Raw genomic sequence first — 16,416 nt, forward strand, 5'->3', positions numbered from 1 at the left:
TTGTTATTGAAAAAAATAAGTCACCCCCACCCCCTACTCTGTTAAAGAGGTTGAAAAATAATTGTTGATGTAAAAAGTTTCGGAACCTATGTTAACAGTCAATTCCACAAAAAATTATATTTCTATCTATTTTGGTTTTAAAAGTACAGATTTCTTTTCATTCTTTGTGAATTTTCACTCCTCCCTGCTGGCTGTCTCTGTGTAAATTTTGGCAACCATTCACACCACAGAGACAGCCGGATGAGATATTAGTCCATCGGTTTCTCCCGATAAGCCTAGTATCAGATAAGGAACTTTTACCTGATCTGCCTGTCTGCCAGGTTGTGGATTTTCCACAAATACTTGATAAGTAATAAGATTAAACCAATTGTAGGTATGTTATACATTTAAGGATTAAATCAAGGAGAACAAATTGGCAAGAAATTTGAACAAAAAACCATTAAACATGTAATTTTTGGAGGTAAACAAAAATGTCAAATTTTTAAATTTAAAAGTGTCATAACTCTTGAACGGCTCAACGCATAGGTATGGGATCAACTGCAGGGTGTATATAATTGAAATATCTACAATATCTGACCAAAAAATCAATATGTCATAATGGAACATATAATGGATGTATGGTATACAGTTGTGGCTTCAGAGGCCTGACGGCACAGTGGGTGGTCTTTAGCTCTACTTTTTATAAAACTCATTTTTTGAGTAAACTATAGGTTTTTAAGATTTATTTTTGGTTTATTACCTTGCTCCAACTAGTACCCTATTGATATATGAGGTTTTAGACATTCTAAAATGATTACTTTGAAAAATATAAACAAATAATGTATGGTTTGCACGAGAAAGACGAATGAAATTCTTGTAAATCTAACTATATTTTTCAATTTTTAAGCAAACTATTGAATTTTTATCCTCTAAATCGGTTCTATACCATTGAGTATATAGTTCTGTAGTGTAATAAAGCATTTTCAAGCGTTCAAAATATACAACTTTTAAGAAAATAAACAAATAAAGTAAGATTTCACCAAAAATGATTTTGACTTTTTTGTTAACATAATGCTTTTAACCCATCAAACGAGTGTTTTTGGTCTATATTACAGTTTTATTCTATTTATACACGCTTTGTGCAATTCACAAAGCGATAATCCTATTCACCACTATGGTATTTAAGCTTTTTTTGGCCATTTTATAGTTGAAATCGGAAATTGCTTTTACGCGAAATCAATCTTTACGTAATGTTTTTAATTCATTAAATGAGTGTTTTTGGTATATGTTGTACTTGTATTCGTTTTATATACTCTTTTTGCAATTCAAAAACCTATAATTGTATTCAAAATCATATTATTTAAGCCAATTTTAAGCATTTAAAGGTTTAAGACGGGAAATCTGTTGGACCGAATTAATTATTTTACGTAATGTTTTTGACGCATTAAATGAGTGTTTTTGGTCTATATTATCGTTTCATTCTATTTATACACTTATTGTGCTATAATAAAAGCCATACTTTCATTTAAAATCATAGTACTTGAGCCAATATTCACTATTTCTATGTTGTACACAGTTTGGTTTCAAATTAAAATTAGGTAAAAAAATGCTAGTTTTTACGCTTAAATGTGACCATTTATGATATATTTCAAAGTGGTTCTATCAGTTGGAATAGTGTTATGCGTTTAAACGTATTTTTAGCCTTAATTTAATACATATTTTTACTTTTTTCGGGAAAAATTGATTTCTCACGTTGGAAAAGTCAGATTTAGATGCTGTTTGGACATTTCTTAAACATACTTTCATGACGATTACAAATCAATAACTATATTTCTTCTATATAGTCTTTTCCAACGTTTAAATACAAATAAAATTTACAGTAATACCATTCGCAAGGTACACTCTTCATTGATATGTGAGTCAAGGCCGACCACCAGGAATTTGCTGACACGCATTCTTTCTCTGTCGGCGTGTCATAGCCTAATACATTCGTAGTGTTTTCTTAAATCGGAGTTTTGGAAATGATTAAACATATGCATCTTGTAGTACTATTTATGCTGATTAAAACTCAGTTTTGACCAAACCTGTAGCTATTGTAGTTTTAAAGTTACAGACGTTTATTGTATCGATATTTTTTAATGCATTTTTCCCCAAAATAATATGCTTTTTCTTGACAAATACAACTGTTTCATGGTCTAAACAGTTGGGACAAATTGTTGACTAGCATTCTAATATCTTATAATATCTCTTAATTATGCTAATCATCAAAAATGGAATTGACAGTATCTTATTACTTGATGTATTGATTATTGCTAAATTATCAGTTTTTCTGAGTTTAGTTAGGTTAGGTTAGGTTAGGTTAGGTTAGGTTAGGTTAGGTCCTGTTAGGTTACATAATTTCTATATAAACCTCAAATAACCTTAAAATGCATAAGGACCTGGCAGACAGGCAGATATCATGTAAAGGTTCCTTATCTGATACTAGGCTTATCGGGAGAAACCAATGGACTAATATCTCATCCGGCTGTCTCTGTGGTGTGAATGGTTGCCAAAATTTACACAGAGACAGCCAGCAGGGAGGAGTGTTCATATAATTTACTCATGGTAGCCTAGTAAAGAATGATTTGTTAGCCTAGTAAAGAATGATTTGTTATCAAAGTTAAGAGGTCCAATTGAAATCTGAAACCAGACGCGGATGTGTTAGCTATTTTATACAAAACTTGTGAGAAAATGATTAATCTCAAATACACTGAGTGTTAAAACAACAATTAACAAACACTTATTTCAGTATCATTATTCGTGCAATTTTATTCGCCAGTTCGATTACGAGATACAATTAGTATCTTTAAATACACAAGATGGGTTTCAAATTCCGATCTCTTGACGTTGAATTAGAAGACCCATTAAATGAAACATAAGAGTGCGATAAACACTATACAAACTGAGGAAAGCTTTTAACTGTTTTCACTAGACGCAATTCCCATTTACCTGCTTCAAAGCTGTGTTTAGAATACTTTTAAAACTGTGGAGGTTTTCTAGTCATACTTCTTACCACCATAAAAAAACTATAAATAATAAGTTATACATAGCGTCATTTCGATTCTCAATTCCAACTAAGTTCAACAAATACAATTTTTATCTTAGATATCTTGTTTGAAATATATTGTATAAAGTACCTCTAAGCAAAGCTTTACTCATTAAACTATGACTAGAATGAAGGAACAGTATTGTTAAATTTTATATATCAAATAGTTTGTAATTCATTGGTAATTATTCCAATAATCTATTTGTAATTTTAAAATTATGTACTATAACAGTGTAGCGATTCTCTGACAAATTCGTAACCGAACAAACATAAATAATATTATATTTATAGGATATTAGGAAATTAAATAAAAACAAGTCTAATAACACTTGAAACATAAATTTGCACTTATACTGTTAACACAAAAGACGTGTTATATATATATAAAATATGGTAAGTGGTGATAGACTTCTATTGGAAAATCCAATCATCATCAGAACCGATAGGCTAATCTGAAGTACAATCTGGCCGATTTTATCACTACAACTATACATCTCATAAGAATAAAGTACGCGGTGTTGTGTGTGTCAGGTTTATCAGACTCTATATTTTTTATGAAACCTAAAAATAAAATTTGTGTCCTTGGTCTTTATATTTTGAAACTTAAAGAACATCAGAACCATAAAAAATAGTAATCGTCTGACTTTTTGTAATTTCAGCCTCCTGGTCATATTTAAATACTATACATTGGTGTAATTACCTGCATTTATGCAATCCTGTTTGTTGTTGCAATTTTGTTTGTTGCTACCGGTTTCAACTCACATAAGAGTCATCTTCAGGTTGCTTAATTCGAAGGTCGTTAATCGATGATAAATAAATAAACAAAAACACGAACATAAATAGGAACATTTAAGATTCAAAAATACTGAAACGTTAGGCCTAAGGGACACGACTTGATCGGGCGAAGTTATGTCTAGACTCTACCGTCTGCATAAGATCAGTCTAGACATAATAGCACAGTCAGACACCACCTCTTCTTTATAATGTATGGATAGAAGAACTACATACATAATCAATCATGATTTAAGGTTATTGATGGATAATGTTTTTGTTAGCTAAATAACTGTAGCACTACTAATAATTTTAACATAAAATTTTATTATTGACAATTAACGAGCTTTTGTTAATAAAGGAGGACATTTGATCAATAATTATTGAAATTATCAACGTATTGCGAAAGCATGCGTTTAACCTCCTCAAGCATTACAGTGTATACAATTAACTCTATAAAACACTATCATAGAATTCCTTTCTATTATAAAATAAAGTTTATTTAAGAGGCATTTAATTTCATATACGAGTAACTTTATTTTTGTAACTGGATATATTTATTCACAGGAATCTCAAAAAGGATACTAAAACTTTTAGGTCATGATCGTGTAACTCATGTTTGAAGTTATTAAATAAAAATAAATAAACATAGACCCACAAGAAATGCTATGATGCAGTAAACCCACTGTTTATTTAGGACAGCTCTTTGACCGTGTTTCTAAACAAATTAATTCTATGAATAATTTATCTCAACACCAGTTTCAACAAACAAATTTAGTACTGTTAACACTTGTTTTATCACTCGTCAATGTAGTAAGCTATACAAATATTCGTTTAAGGCCCGCAACATAATTAGTTGTATTCACAAGGTGAATTATTATAAAATCAGGCGTTTCGGAGGAGGTGAGCACAATGAGATGATCCTTTTTTTTATTTTGGACATTTGGCGGTATATCATTGAGAGAGATGTTGTTACTTGTTCGACAGGATGTGTCAAAAACATTACGAAGTTTGGTTGAGGATGAAGACTCTTTGACGACTCCGTGATGGGGCAGGAAAAAATGTGGACAATTTAATGGGGGTTTGACATCACATTTTGTCATGTGGTCAGAGGTGTTGTAATCTTTCATGAAATCAGTGTATTTTTCATGAAATTGAGGTTAATAGGAGAATTTCCTTTCAAGAGATGCCATTCTGGATTTGGCAGGGATCAAAGAAAAACCTAATATCATGCGGTCAAGCCTAATAATTGTCTATAAGGCTTGACTGGTAGCCTTACTACATAACGCCCATCGGGATCACGGGAATGAGTCTTACCAAAATGATTGACACAGTAGAGTCGTCGTCAGAAAGCTTCGAATGCTGCGGAGGTTCTTCTAGCTGCGGAGGTTCTTCTAGCTGCCAAAATCGCTGCAGAGAGTTGTGAAGATCAACATCACTTATTGTTAAGAAGGTTGATAAGTGGTTGATTGGGTGGTTTTCATTGAGGCAGGGTGTTTTCCCAATGATTGTAAAACCAAATACTGTACCTACAACTTTTGGTAAATTATCACCAATGGTGTATATCTCACCAGTGAAAATGTTGGCAAAAAGTTCACATCCTAGGAGAATATCAATGGGTCCAGTAACATTAAATGAGGGATCAGCTAGGCTATATTTTCTGACACGATCAATTACATCAGGATGCACTTGTGATCTAGGGAGTGGTGAAGTAATTTTGTCAAGAATAACTACAGTATGATTCTGAGCTACGAGATTACTGCTTAGAGTTTCTAATTTTAACAAACCCTTCAAAATGAGGGGTCACTCAATAGGGGTTGTTATTGAAAAAAATAAGTCACCCCCACCCCCTACTCTGTTAAAGAGGTTGAAAAATAATTGTTGATGTAAAAAGTTTCGGAACCTATGTTAACAGTCAATTCCACAAAAAATTATATTTCTATCTATTTTGGTTTTAAAAGTACAGATTTCTTTTCATTCTTTGTGAATTTTCACTCCTCCCTGCTGGCTGTCTCTGTGTAAATTTTGGCAACCATTCACACCACAGAGACAGCCGGATGAGATATTAGTCCATCGGTTTCTCCCGATAAGCCTAGTATCAGATAAGGAACTTTTACCTGATCTGCCTGTCTGCCAGGTTGTGGATTTTCCACAAATACTTGATAAGTAATAAGATTAAACCAATTGTAGGTATGTTATACATTTAAGGATTAAATCAAGAGAACAAATTGGCAAGAAATTTGAACAAAAAACCATTAAACATGTAATTTTTGGAGTAAACAAAAATGTCAAATTTTTAAATTTAAAAGTGTCATAACTCTTGAACGGCTCAACGCATAGGTATGGGATCAACTGCAGGGTGTATATAATTGAAATATCTACAATATCTGACCAAAAAATCAATATGTCATAATGGAACATATAATGGATGTATGGTATACAGTTGTGGCTTCAGAGGCCTGACGGCACAGTGGGTGGTCTTTAGCTCTACTTTTTATAAAACTCATTTTTTGAGTAAACTATAGGTTTTTAAGATTTATTTTTGGTTTATTACCTTGCTCCAACTAGTACCCTATTGATATATGAGGTTTTAGACATTCTAAAATGATTACTTTGAAAAATATAAACAAATAATGTATGGTTTGCACGAGAAAGACGAATGAAATTCTTGTAAATCTAACTATGTTTTTCAATTTTTAAGCAAACTATTGAATTTTTATCCTCTAAATCGGTTCTATACCATTGAGTATATAGTTCTGTAGTGTAATAAAGCATTTTCAAGCGTTCAAAATATACAACTTTTAAGAAAATAAACAAATAAAGTAAGATTTCACCAAAAATGATTTTGACTTTTTTGTTAACATAATGCTTTTAACCCATCAAACGAGTGTTTTTGGTCTATATTACAGTTTTATTCTATTTATACACGCTTTGTGCAATTCACAAAGCGATAATCCTATTCACCACTATGGTATTTAAGCTTTTTTGGCCATTTTATAGTTGAAATCGGAAATTGCTTTTACGCGAAATCAATCTTTACGTAATGTTTTTAATTCATTAAATGAGTGTTTTTGGTATATGTTGTACTTGTATTCGTTTTATATACTCTTTTTGCAATTCAAAAACCTATAATTGTATTCAAAATCATATTATTTAAGCCAATTTTAAGCATTTAAAGGTTTAAGACGGGAAATCTGTTGGACCGAATTAATTATTTTACGTAATGTTTTTGACGCATTAAATGAGTGTTTTTGGTCTATATTATCGTTTCATTCTATTTATACACTTATTGTGCTATAATAAAAGCCATACTTTCATTTAAAATCATAGTACTTGAGCCAATATTCACTATTTCTATGTTGTACACAGTTTGGTTTCAAATTAAAATTAGGTAAAAAAATGCTAGTTTTTACGCTTAAATGTGACCATTTATGATATATTTCAAAGTGGTTCTATCAGTTGGAATAGTGTTATGCGTTTAAACGTATTTTTAGCCTTAATTTAATACATATTTTTACTTTTTTCGGGAAAAATTGATTTCTCACGTTGGAAAAGTCAGATTTAGATGCTGTTTGGACATTTCTTAAACATACTTTCATGACGATTACAAATCAATAACTATATTTCTTCTATATAGTCTTTTCCAACGTTTAAATACAAATAAAATTTACAGTAATACCATTCGCAAGGTACACTCTTCATTGATATGTGAGTCAAGGCCGACCACCAGGAATTTGCTGACACGCATTCTTTCTCTGTCGGCGTATCATAGCCTAATACATTCGTAGTGTTTTCTTAAATCGGAGTTTTGGAAATGATTAAACATATGCATCTTGTAGTACTATTTATGCTGATTAAAACTCAGTTTTGACCAAACCTGTAGCTATTGTAGTTTTAAAGTTACAGACGTTTATTGTATCGATATTTTTAATGCATTTTTCCCCAAAATAATATGCTTTTCTTGACAAATACAACTGTTTCATGGTCTAAACAGTTGGAACAAATTGTTGACTAGCATTCTAATATCTTATAATATCTCTTAATTATGCTAATCATCAAAAATGGAATTGACAGTATCTTATTACTTGATGTATTGATTATTGCTAAATTATCAGTTTTTCTGAGTTTAGTTAGGTTAGGTTAGGTTAGGTTAGGTTAGGTTAGGTTAGGTCCTGTTAGGTTACATAATTTCTATATAAACCTCAAATAACCTTAAAATGCATAAGGACCTGGCAGACAGGCAGATATCATGTAAAGGTTCCTTATCTGATACTAGGCTTATCGGGAGAAACCAATGGACTAATATCTCATCCGGCTGTCTCTGTGGTGTGAATGGTTGCCAAAATTTACACAGAGACAGCCAGCAGGGAGGAGTGTTCATATAATTTACTCATGGTAGCCTAGTAAAGAATGATTTGTTAGCCTAGTAAAGAATGATTTGTTATCAAAGTTAAGAGGTCCAATTGAAATCTGAAACCAGACGCGGATGTGTTAGCTATTTTATACAAAACTTGTGAGAAAATGATTAATCTCAAATACACTGAGTGTTAAAACAACAATTAACAAACACTTATTTCAGTATCATTATTCGTGCAATTTTATTCGCCAGTTCGATTACGAGATACAATTAGTATCTTTAAATACACAAGATGGGTTTCAAATTCCGATCTCTTGACGTTGAATTAGAAGACCCATTAAATGAAACATAAGAGTGCGATAAACACTATACAAACTGAGGAAAGCTTTTAACTGTTTTCACTAGACGCAATTCCCATTTACCTGCTTCAAAGCTGTGTTTAGAATACTTTTAAAACTGTGGAGGTTTTCTAGTCATACTTCTTACCACCATAAAAAAACTATAAATAATAAGTTATACATAGCGTCATTTCGATTCTCAATTCCAACTAAGTTCAACAAATACAATTTTTATCTTAGATATCTTGTTTGAAATATATTGTATAAAGTACCTCTAAGCAAAGCTTTACTCATTAAACTATGACTAGAATGAAGGAACAGTATTGTTAAATTTTATATATCAAATAGTTTGTAATTCATTGGTAATTATTCCAATAATCTATTTGTAATTTTAAAATTATGTACTATAACAGTGTAGCGATTCTCTGACAAATTCGCAACCGAACAAACATAAATAATATTATATTTATAGGATATTAGGAAATTAAATAAAAACAAGTCTAATAACACTTGAAACATAAATTTGCACTTATACTGTTAACACAAAAGACGTGTTATATATATATAAAATATGGTAAGTGGTGATAGACTTCTATTGTAAAAATCCAATCATCATCAGAACCGATAGGCTAATCTGAAGTACAATCTGGCCGATTTTATCACTACAACTATACATCTCATAAGAATAAAGTACGCGGTGTTGTGTGTGTCAGGTTTATCAGACTCTATATTTTTTATGAAACCTAAAAATAAAATTTGTGTCCTTGGTCTTTATATTTTGAAACTTAAAGAACATCAGAACCATAAAAAATAGTAATCGTCTGACTTTTTGTAATTTCAGCCTCCTGGTCATATTTAAATACTATACATTGGTGTAATTACCTGCATTTATGCAATCCTGTTTGTTGTTGCAATTTTGTTTGTTGCTACCGGTTTCAACTCACATAAGAGTCATCTTCAGGTTGCTTAATTCGAAGGTCGTTAATCGATGATAAATAAATAAACAAAAACACGAACATAAATAGGAACATTTAAGATTCAAAAATACTGAAACGTTAGGCCTAAGGGACACGACTTGATCGGGCGAAGTTATGTCTAGACTCTACCGTCTGCATAAGATCAGTCTAGACATAATAGCACAGTCAGACACCACCTCTTCTTTATAATGTATGGATAGAAGAACTACATACATAATCAATCATGATTTAAGGTTATTGATGGATAATGTTTTTGTTAGCTAAATAACTGTAGCACTACTAATAATTTTAACATAAAATTTTATTATTGACAATTAACGAGCTTTTGTTAATAAAGGAGGACATTTGATCAATAATTATTGAAATTATCAACGTATTGCGAAAGCATGCGTTTAACCTCCTCAAGCATTACAGTGTATACAATTAACTCTATAAAACACTATCATAGAATTCCTTTCTATTATAAAATAAAGTTTATTTAAGAGGCATTTAATTTCATATACGAGTAACTTTATTTTTGTAACTGGATATATTTATTCACAGGAATCTCAAAAAGGATACTAAAACTTTTAGGTCATGATCGTGTAACTCATGTTTGAAGTTATTAAATAAAAATAAATAAACATAGACCCACAAGAAATGCTATGATGCAGTAAACCCACTGTTTATTTAGGACAGCTCTTTGACCGTGTTTCTAAACAAATTAATTCTATGAATAATTTATCTCAACACCAGTTTCAACAAACAAATTTAGTACTGTTAACACTTGTTTTATCACTCGTCAATGTAGTAAGCTATACAAATATTCGTTTAAGGCCCGCAACATAATTAGTTGTATTCACAAGGTGAATTATTATAAAATCAGGCGTTTCGGAGGAGGTGAGCACAATGAGATGATCCTTTTTTTTATTTTGGACATTTGGCGGTATATCATTGAGAGAGATGTTGTTACTTGTTCGACAGGATGTGTCAAAAACATTACGAAGTTTGGTTGAGGATGAAGACTCTTTGACGACTCCGTGATGGGGCAGGAAAAAATGTGGACAATTTAATGGGGGTTTGACATCACATTTTGTCATGTGGTCAGAGGTGTTGTAATCTTTCATGAAATCAGTGTATTTTTCATGAAATTGAGGTTAATAGGAGAATTTCCTTTCAAGAGATGCCATTCTGGATTTGGCAGGGATCAAAGAAAAACCTAATATCATGCGGTCAAGCCTAATAATTGTCTATAAGGCTTGACTGGTAGCCTTACTACATAACGCCCATCGGGATCACGGGAATGAGTCTTACCAAAATGATTGACACAGTAGAGTCGTCGTCAGAAAGCTTCGAATGCTGCGGAGGTTCTTCTAGCTGCCAAAATCGCTGCAGAGAGTTGTGAAGATCAACATCACTTATTGTTAAGAAGGTTGATAAGTGGTTGATTGGGTGGTTTTCATTGAGGCAGGGTGTTTTCCCAATGATTGTAAAACCAAATACTGTACCTACAACTTTTGGTAAATTATCACCAATGGTGTATATCTCACCAGTGAAAATGTTGGCAAAAAGTTCACATCCTAGGAGAATATCAATGGGTCCAGTAACATTAAATGAGGGATCAGCTAGGCTATATTTTCTGACACGATCAATTACATCAGGATGCACTTGTGATCTAGGGAGTGGTGAAGTAATTTTGTCAAGAATAACTACAGTATGATTCTGAGCTACGAGATTACTGCTTAGAGTTTCTAATTTTAACAAACCCTTCAAAATGAGGGGTCACTCAATAGGGGTTGTTATTGAAAAAAATAAGTCACCCCCACCCCCTACTCTGTTAAAGAGGTTGAAAAATAATTGTTGATGTAAAAAGTTTCGGAACCTATGTTAACAGTCAATTCCACAAAAAATTATATTTCTATCTATTTTGGTTTTAAAAGTACAGATTTCTTTTCATTCTTTGTGAATTTTCACTCCTCCCTGCTGGCTGTCTCTGTGTAAATTTTGGCAACCATTCACACCACAGAGACAGCCGGATGAGATATTAGTCCATCGGTTTCTCCCGATAAGCCTAGTATCAGATAAGGAACTTTTACCTGATCTGCCTGTCTGCCAGGTTGTGGATTTTCCACAAATACTTGATAAGTAATAAGATTAAACCAATTGTAGGTATGTTATACATTTAAGGATTAAATCAAGAGAACAAATTGGCAAGAAATTTGAACAAAAAACCATTAAACATGTAATTTTTGGAGTAAACAAAAATGTCAAATTTTTAAATTTAAAAGTGTCATAACTCTTGAACGGCTCAACGCATAGGTATGGGATCAACTGCAGGGTGTATATAATTGAAATATCTACAATATCTGACCAAAAAATCAATATGTCATAATGGAACATATAATGGATGTATGGTATACAGTTGTGGCTTCAGAGGCCTGACGGCACAGTGGGTGGTCTTTAGCTCTACTTTTTATAAAACTCATTTTTTGAGTAAACTATAGGTTTTTAAGATTTATTTTTGGTTTATTACCTTGCTCCAACTAGTACCCTATTGATATATGAGGTTTTAGACATTCTAAAATGATTACTTTGAAAAATATAAACAAATAATGTATGGTTTGCACGAGAAAGACGAATGAAATTCTTGTAAATCTAACTATGTTTTTCAATTTTTAAGCAAACTATTGAATTTTTATCCTCTAAATCGGTTCTATACCATTGAGTATATAGTTCTGTAGTGTAATAAAGCATTTTCAAGCGTTCAAAATATACAACTTTTAAGAAAATAAACAAATAAAGTAAGATTTCACCAAAAATGATTTTGACTTTTTTGTTAACATAATGCTTTTAACCCATCAAACGAGTGTTTTTGGTCTATATTACAGTTTTATTCTATTTATACACGCTTTGTGCAATTCACAAAGCGATAATCCTATTCACCACTATGGTATTTAAGCTTTTTTGGCCATTTTATAGTTGAAATCGGAAATTGCTTTTACGCGAAATCAATCTTTACGTAATGTTTTTAATTCATTAAATGAGTGTTTTTGGTATATGTTGTACTTGTATTCGTTTTATATACTCTTTTTGCAATTCAAAAACCTATAATTGTATTCAAAATCATATTATTTAAGCCAATTTTAAGCATTTAAAGGTTTAAGACGGGAAATCTGTTGGACCGAATTAATTATTTTACGTAATGTTTTTGACGCATTAAATGAGTGTTTTTGGTCTATATTATCGTTTCATTCTATTTATACACTTATTGTGCTATAATAAAAGCCATACTTTCATTTAAAATCATAGTACTTGAGCCAATATTCACTATTTCTATGTTGTACACAGTTTGGTTTCAAATTAAAATTAGGTAAAAAAATGCTAGTTTTTACGCTTAAATGTGACCATTTATGATATATTTCAAAGTGGTTCTATCAGTTGGAATAGTGTTATGCGTTTAAACGTATTTTTAGCCTTAATTTAATACATATTTTTACTTTTTTCGGGAAAAATTGATTTCTCACGTTGGAAAAGTCAGATTTAGATGCTGTTTGAACATTTCTTAAACATACTTTCATGACGATTACAAATCAATAACTATATTTCTTCTATATAGTCTTTTCCAACGTTTAAATACAAATAAAATTTACAGTAATACCATTCGCAAGGTACACTCTTCATTGATATGTGAGTCAAGGCCGACCACCAGGAATTTGCTGACACGCATTCTTTCTCTGTCGGCGTATCATAGCCTAATACATTCATAGTGTTTTCTTAAATCGGAGTTTTGGAAATGATTAAACATATGCATCTTGTAGTACTATTTATGCTGATTAAAACTCAGTTTTGACCAAACCTGTAGCTATTGTAGTTTTAAAGTTACAGACGTTTATTGTATCGATATTTTTAATGCATTTTTCCCCAAAATAATATGCTTTTCTTGACAAATACAACTGTTTCATGGTCTAAACAGTTGGGACAAATTGTTGACTAGCATTCTAATATCTTATAATATCTCTTAATTATGCTAATCATCAAAAATGGAATTGACAGTATCTTATTACTTGATGTATTGATTATTGCTAAATTATCAGTTTTTCTGAGTTAGGTTAGGTTAGGTTAGGTTAGGTTAGGTTAGGTTAGGTTAGGTCCTGTTAGGTTACATAATTTCTATATAAACCTCAAATAACCTTAAAATGCATAAGGACCTGGCAGACAGGCAGATATCATGTAAAGGTTCCTTATCTGATACTAGGCTTATCGGGAGAAACCAATGGACTAATATCTCATCCGGCTGTCTCTGTGGTGTGAATGGTTGCCAAAATTTACACAGAGACAGCCAGCAGGGAGGAGTGTTCATATAATTTACTCATGGTAGCCTAGTAAAGAATGATTTGTTAGCCTAGTAAAGAATGATTTGTTATCAAAGTTAAGAGGTCCAATTGAAATCTGAAACCAGACGCGGATGTGTTAGCTATTTTATACAAAACTTGTGAGAAAATGATTAATCTCAAATACACTGAGTGTTAAAACAACAATTAACAAACACTTATTTCAGTATCATTATTCGTGCAATTTTATTCGCCAGTTCGATTACGAGATACAATTAGTATCTTTAAATACACAAGATGGGTTTCAAATTCCGATCTCTTGACGTTGAATTAGAAGACCCATTAAATGAAACATAAGAGTGCGATAAACACTATACAAACTGAGGAAAGCTTTTAACTGTTTTCACTAGACGCAATTCCCATTTACCTGCTTCAAAGCTGTGTTTAGAATACTTTTAAAACTGTGGAGGTTTTCTAGTCATACTTCTTACCACCATAAAAAAACTATAAATAATAAGTTATACATAGCGTCATTTCGATTCTCAATTCCAACTAAGTTCAACAAATACAATTTTTATCTTAGATATCTTGTTTGAAATATATTGTATAAAGTACCTCTAAGCAAAGCTTTACTCATTAAACTATGACTAGAATGAAGGAACAGTATTGTTAAATTTTATATATCAAATAGTTTGTAATTCATTGGTAATTATTCCAATAATCTATTTGTAATTTTAAAATTATGTACTATAACAGTGTAGCGATTCTCTGACAAATTCGCAACCGAACAAACATAAATAATATTATATTTATAGGATATTAGGAAATTAAATAAAAACAAGTCTAATAACACTTGAAACATAAATTTTCACTTATACTGTTAACACAAAAGACGTGTTATATATATATAAAATATGGTAAGTGGTGATAGACTTCTATTGGAAAATCCAATCATCATCAGAACCGATAGGCTAATCTGAAGTACAATCTGGCCGATTTTATCACTACAACTATACATCTCATAAGAATAAAGTACGCGGTGTTGTGTGTGTCAGGTTTATCAGACTCTATATTTTTTATGAAACCTAAAAATAAAATTTGTGTCCTTGGTCTTTATATTTTGAAACTTAAAGAACATCAGAACCATAAAAAATAGTAATCGTCTGACTTTTTGTAATTTCAGCCTCCTGGTCATATTTAAATACTATACATTGGTGTAATTACCTGCATTTATGCAATCCTGTTTGTTGTTGCAATTTTGTTTGTTGCTACCGGTTTCAACTCACATAAGAGTCATCTTCAGGTTGCTTAATTCGAAGGTCGTTAATCGATGATAAATAAATAAACAAAAACACGAACATAAATAGGAACATTTAAGATTCAAAAATACTGAAACGTTAGGCCTAAGGGACACGACTTGATCGGGCGAAGTTATGTCTAGACTCTACCGTCTGCATAAGATCAGTCTAGACATAATAGCACAGTCAGACACCACCTCTTCTTTATAATGTATGGATAGAAGAACTACATACATAATCAATCATGATTTAAGGTTATTGATGGATAATGTTTTTGTTAGCTAAATAACTGTAGCACTACTAATAATTTTAACATAAAATTTTATTATTGACAATTAACGAGCTTTTGTTAATAAAGGAGGACATTTGATCAATAATTATTGAAATTATCAACGTATTGCGAAAGCATGCGTTTAACCTCCTCAAGCATTACAGTGTATACAATTAACTCTATAAAACACTATCATAGAATTCCTTTCTATTATAAAATAAAGTTTATTTAAGAGGCATTTAATTTCATATACGAGTAACTTTATTTTTGTAACTGGATATATTTATTCACAGGAATCTCAAAAAGGATACTAAAACTTTTAGGTCATGATCGTGTAACTCATGTTTGAAGTTATTAAATAAAAATAAATAAACATAGACCCACAAGAAATGCTATGATGCAGTAAACCCACTGTTTATTTAGGACAGCTCTTTGACCGTGTTTCTAAACAAATTAATTCTATGAATAATTTATCTCAACACCAGTTTCAACAAACAAATTTAGTACTGTTAACACTTGTTTTATCACTCGTCAATGTAGTAAGCTATACAAATATTCGTTTAAGGCCCGCAACATAATTAGTTGTATTCACAAGGTGAATTATTATAAAATCAGGCGTTTCGGAGGAGGTGAGCACAATGAGATGATCCTTTTTTTTATTTTGGACATTTGGCGGTATATCATTGAGAGAGATGTTGTTACTTGTTCGACAGGATGTGTCAAAAACATTACGAAGTTTGGTTGAGGATGAAGACTCTTTGACGACTCCGTGATGGGGCAGGAAAAAATGTGGACAATTTAATGGGGGTTTGACATCACATTTTGTCATGTGGTCAGAGGTGTTGTAATCTTTCATGAAATCAGTGTATTTTTCATGAAATTGAGGTTAATAGGAGAATTTCCTTTCAAGAGATGCCATTCTGGATTTGGCAGGGATCAAAGAAAAACCTAATATCATGCGGTCAAGCCTAATAATTGTCTATAAGGCTTGACTGGTAGCCTTACTACATAACGCCCATCGGGATCACGG

The sequence above is a fragment of the Macrosteles quadrilineatus genome, unplaced genomic scaffold (assembly GCF_028750875.1).
Source record: "Macrosteles quadrilineatus isolate MER2022 unplaced genomic scaffold, UCM_ALF_1.0 Scaffold_2__2_contigs__length_208266976, whole genome shotgun sequence".
In the NCBI taxonomy this organism is placed as follows: domain Eukaryota; kingdom Metazoa; phylum Arthropoda; class Insecta; order Hemiptera; family Cicadellidae; genus Macrosteles; species Macrosteles quadrilineatus.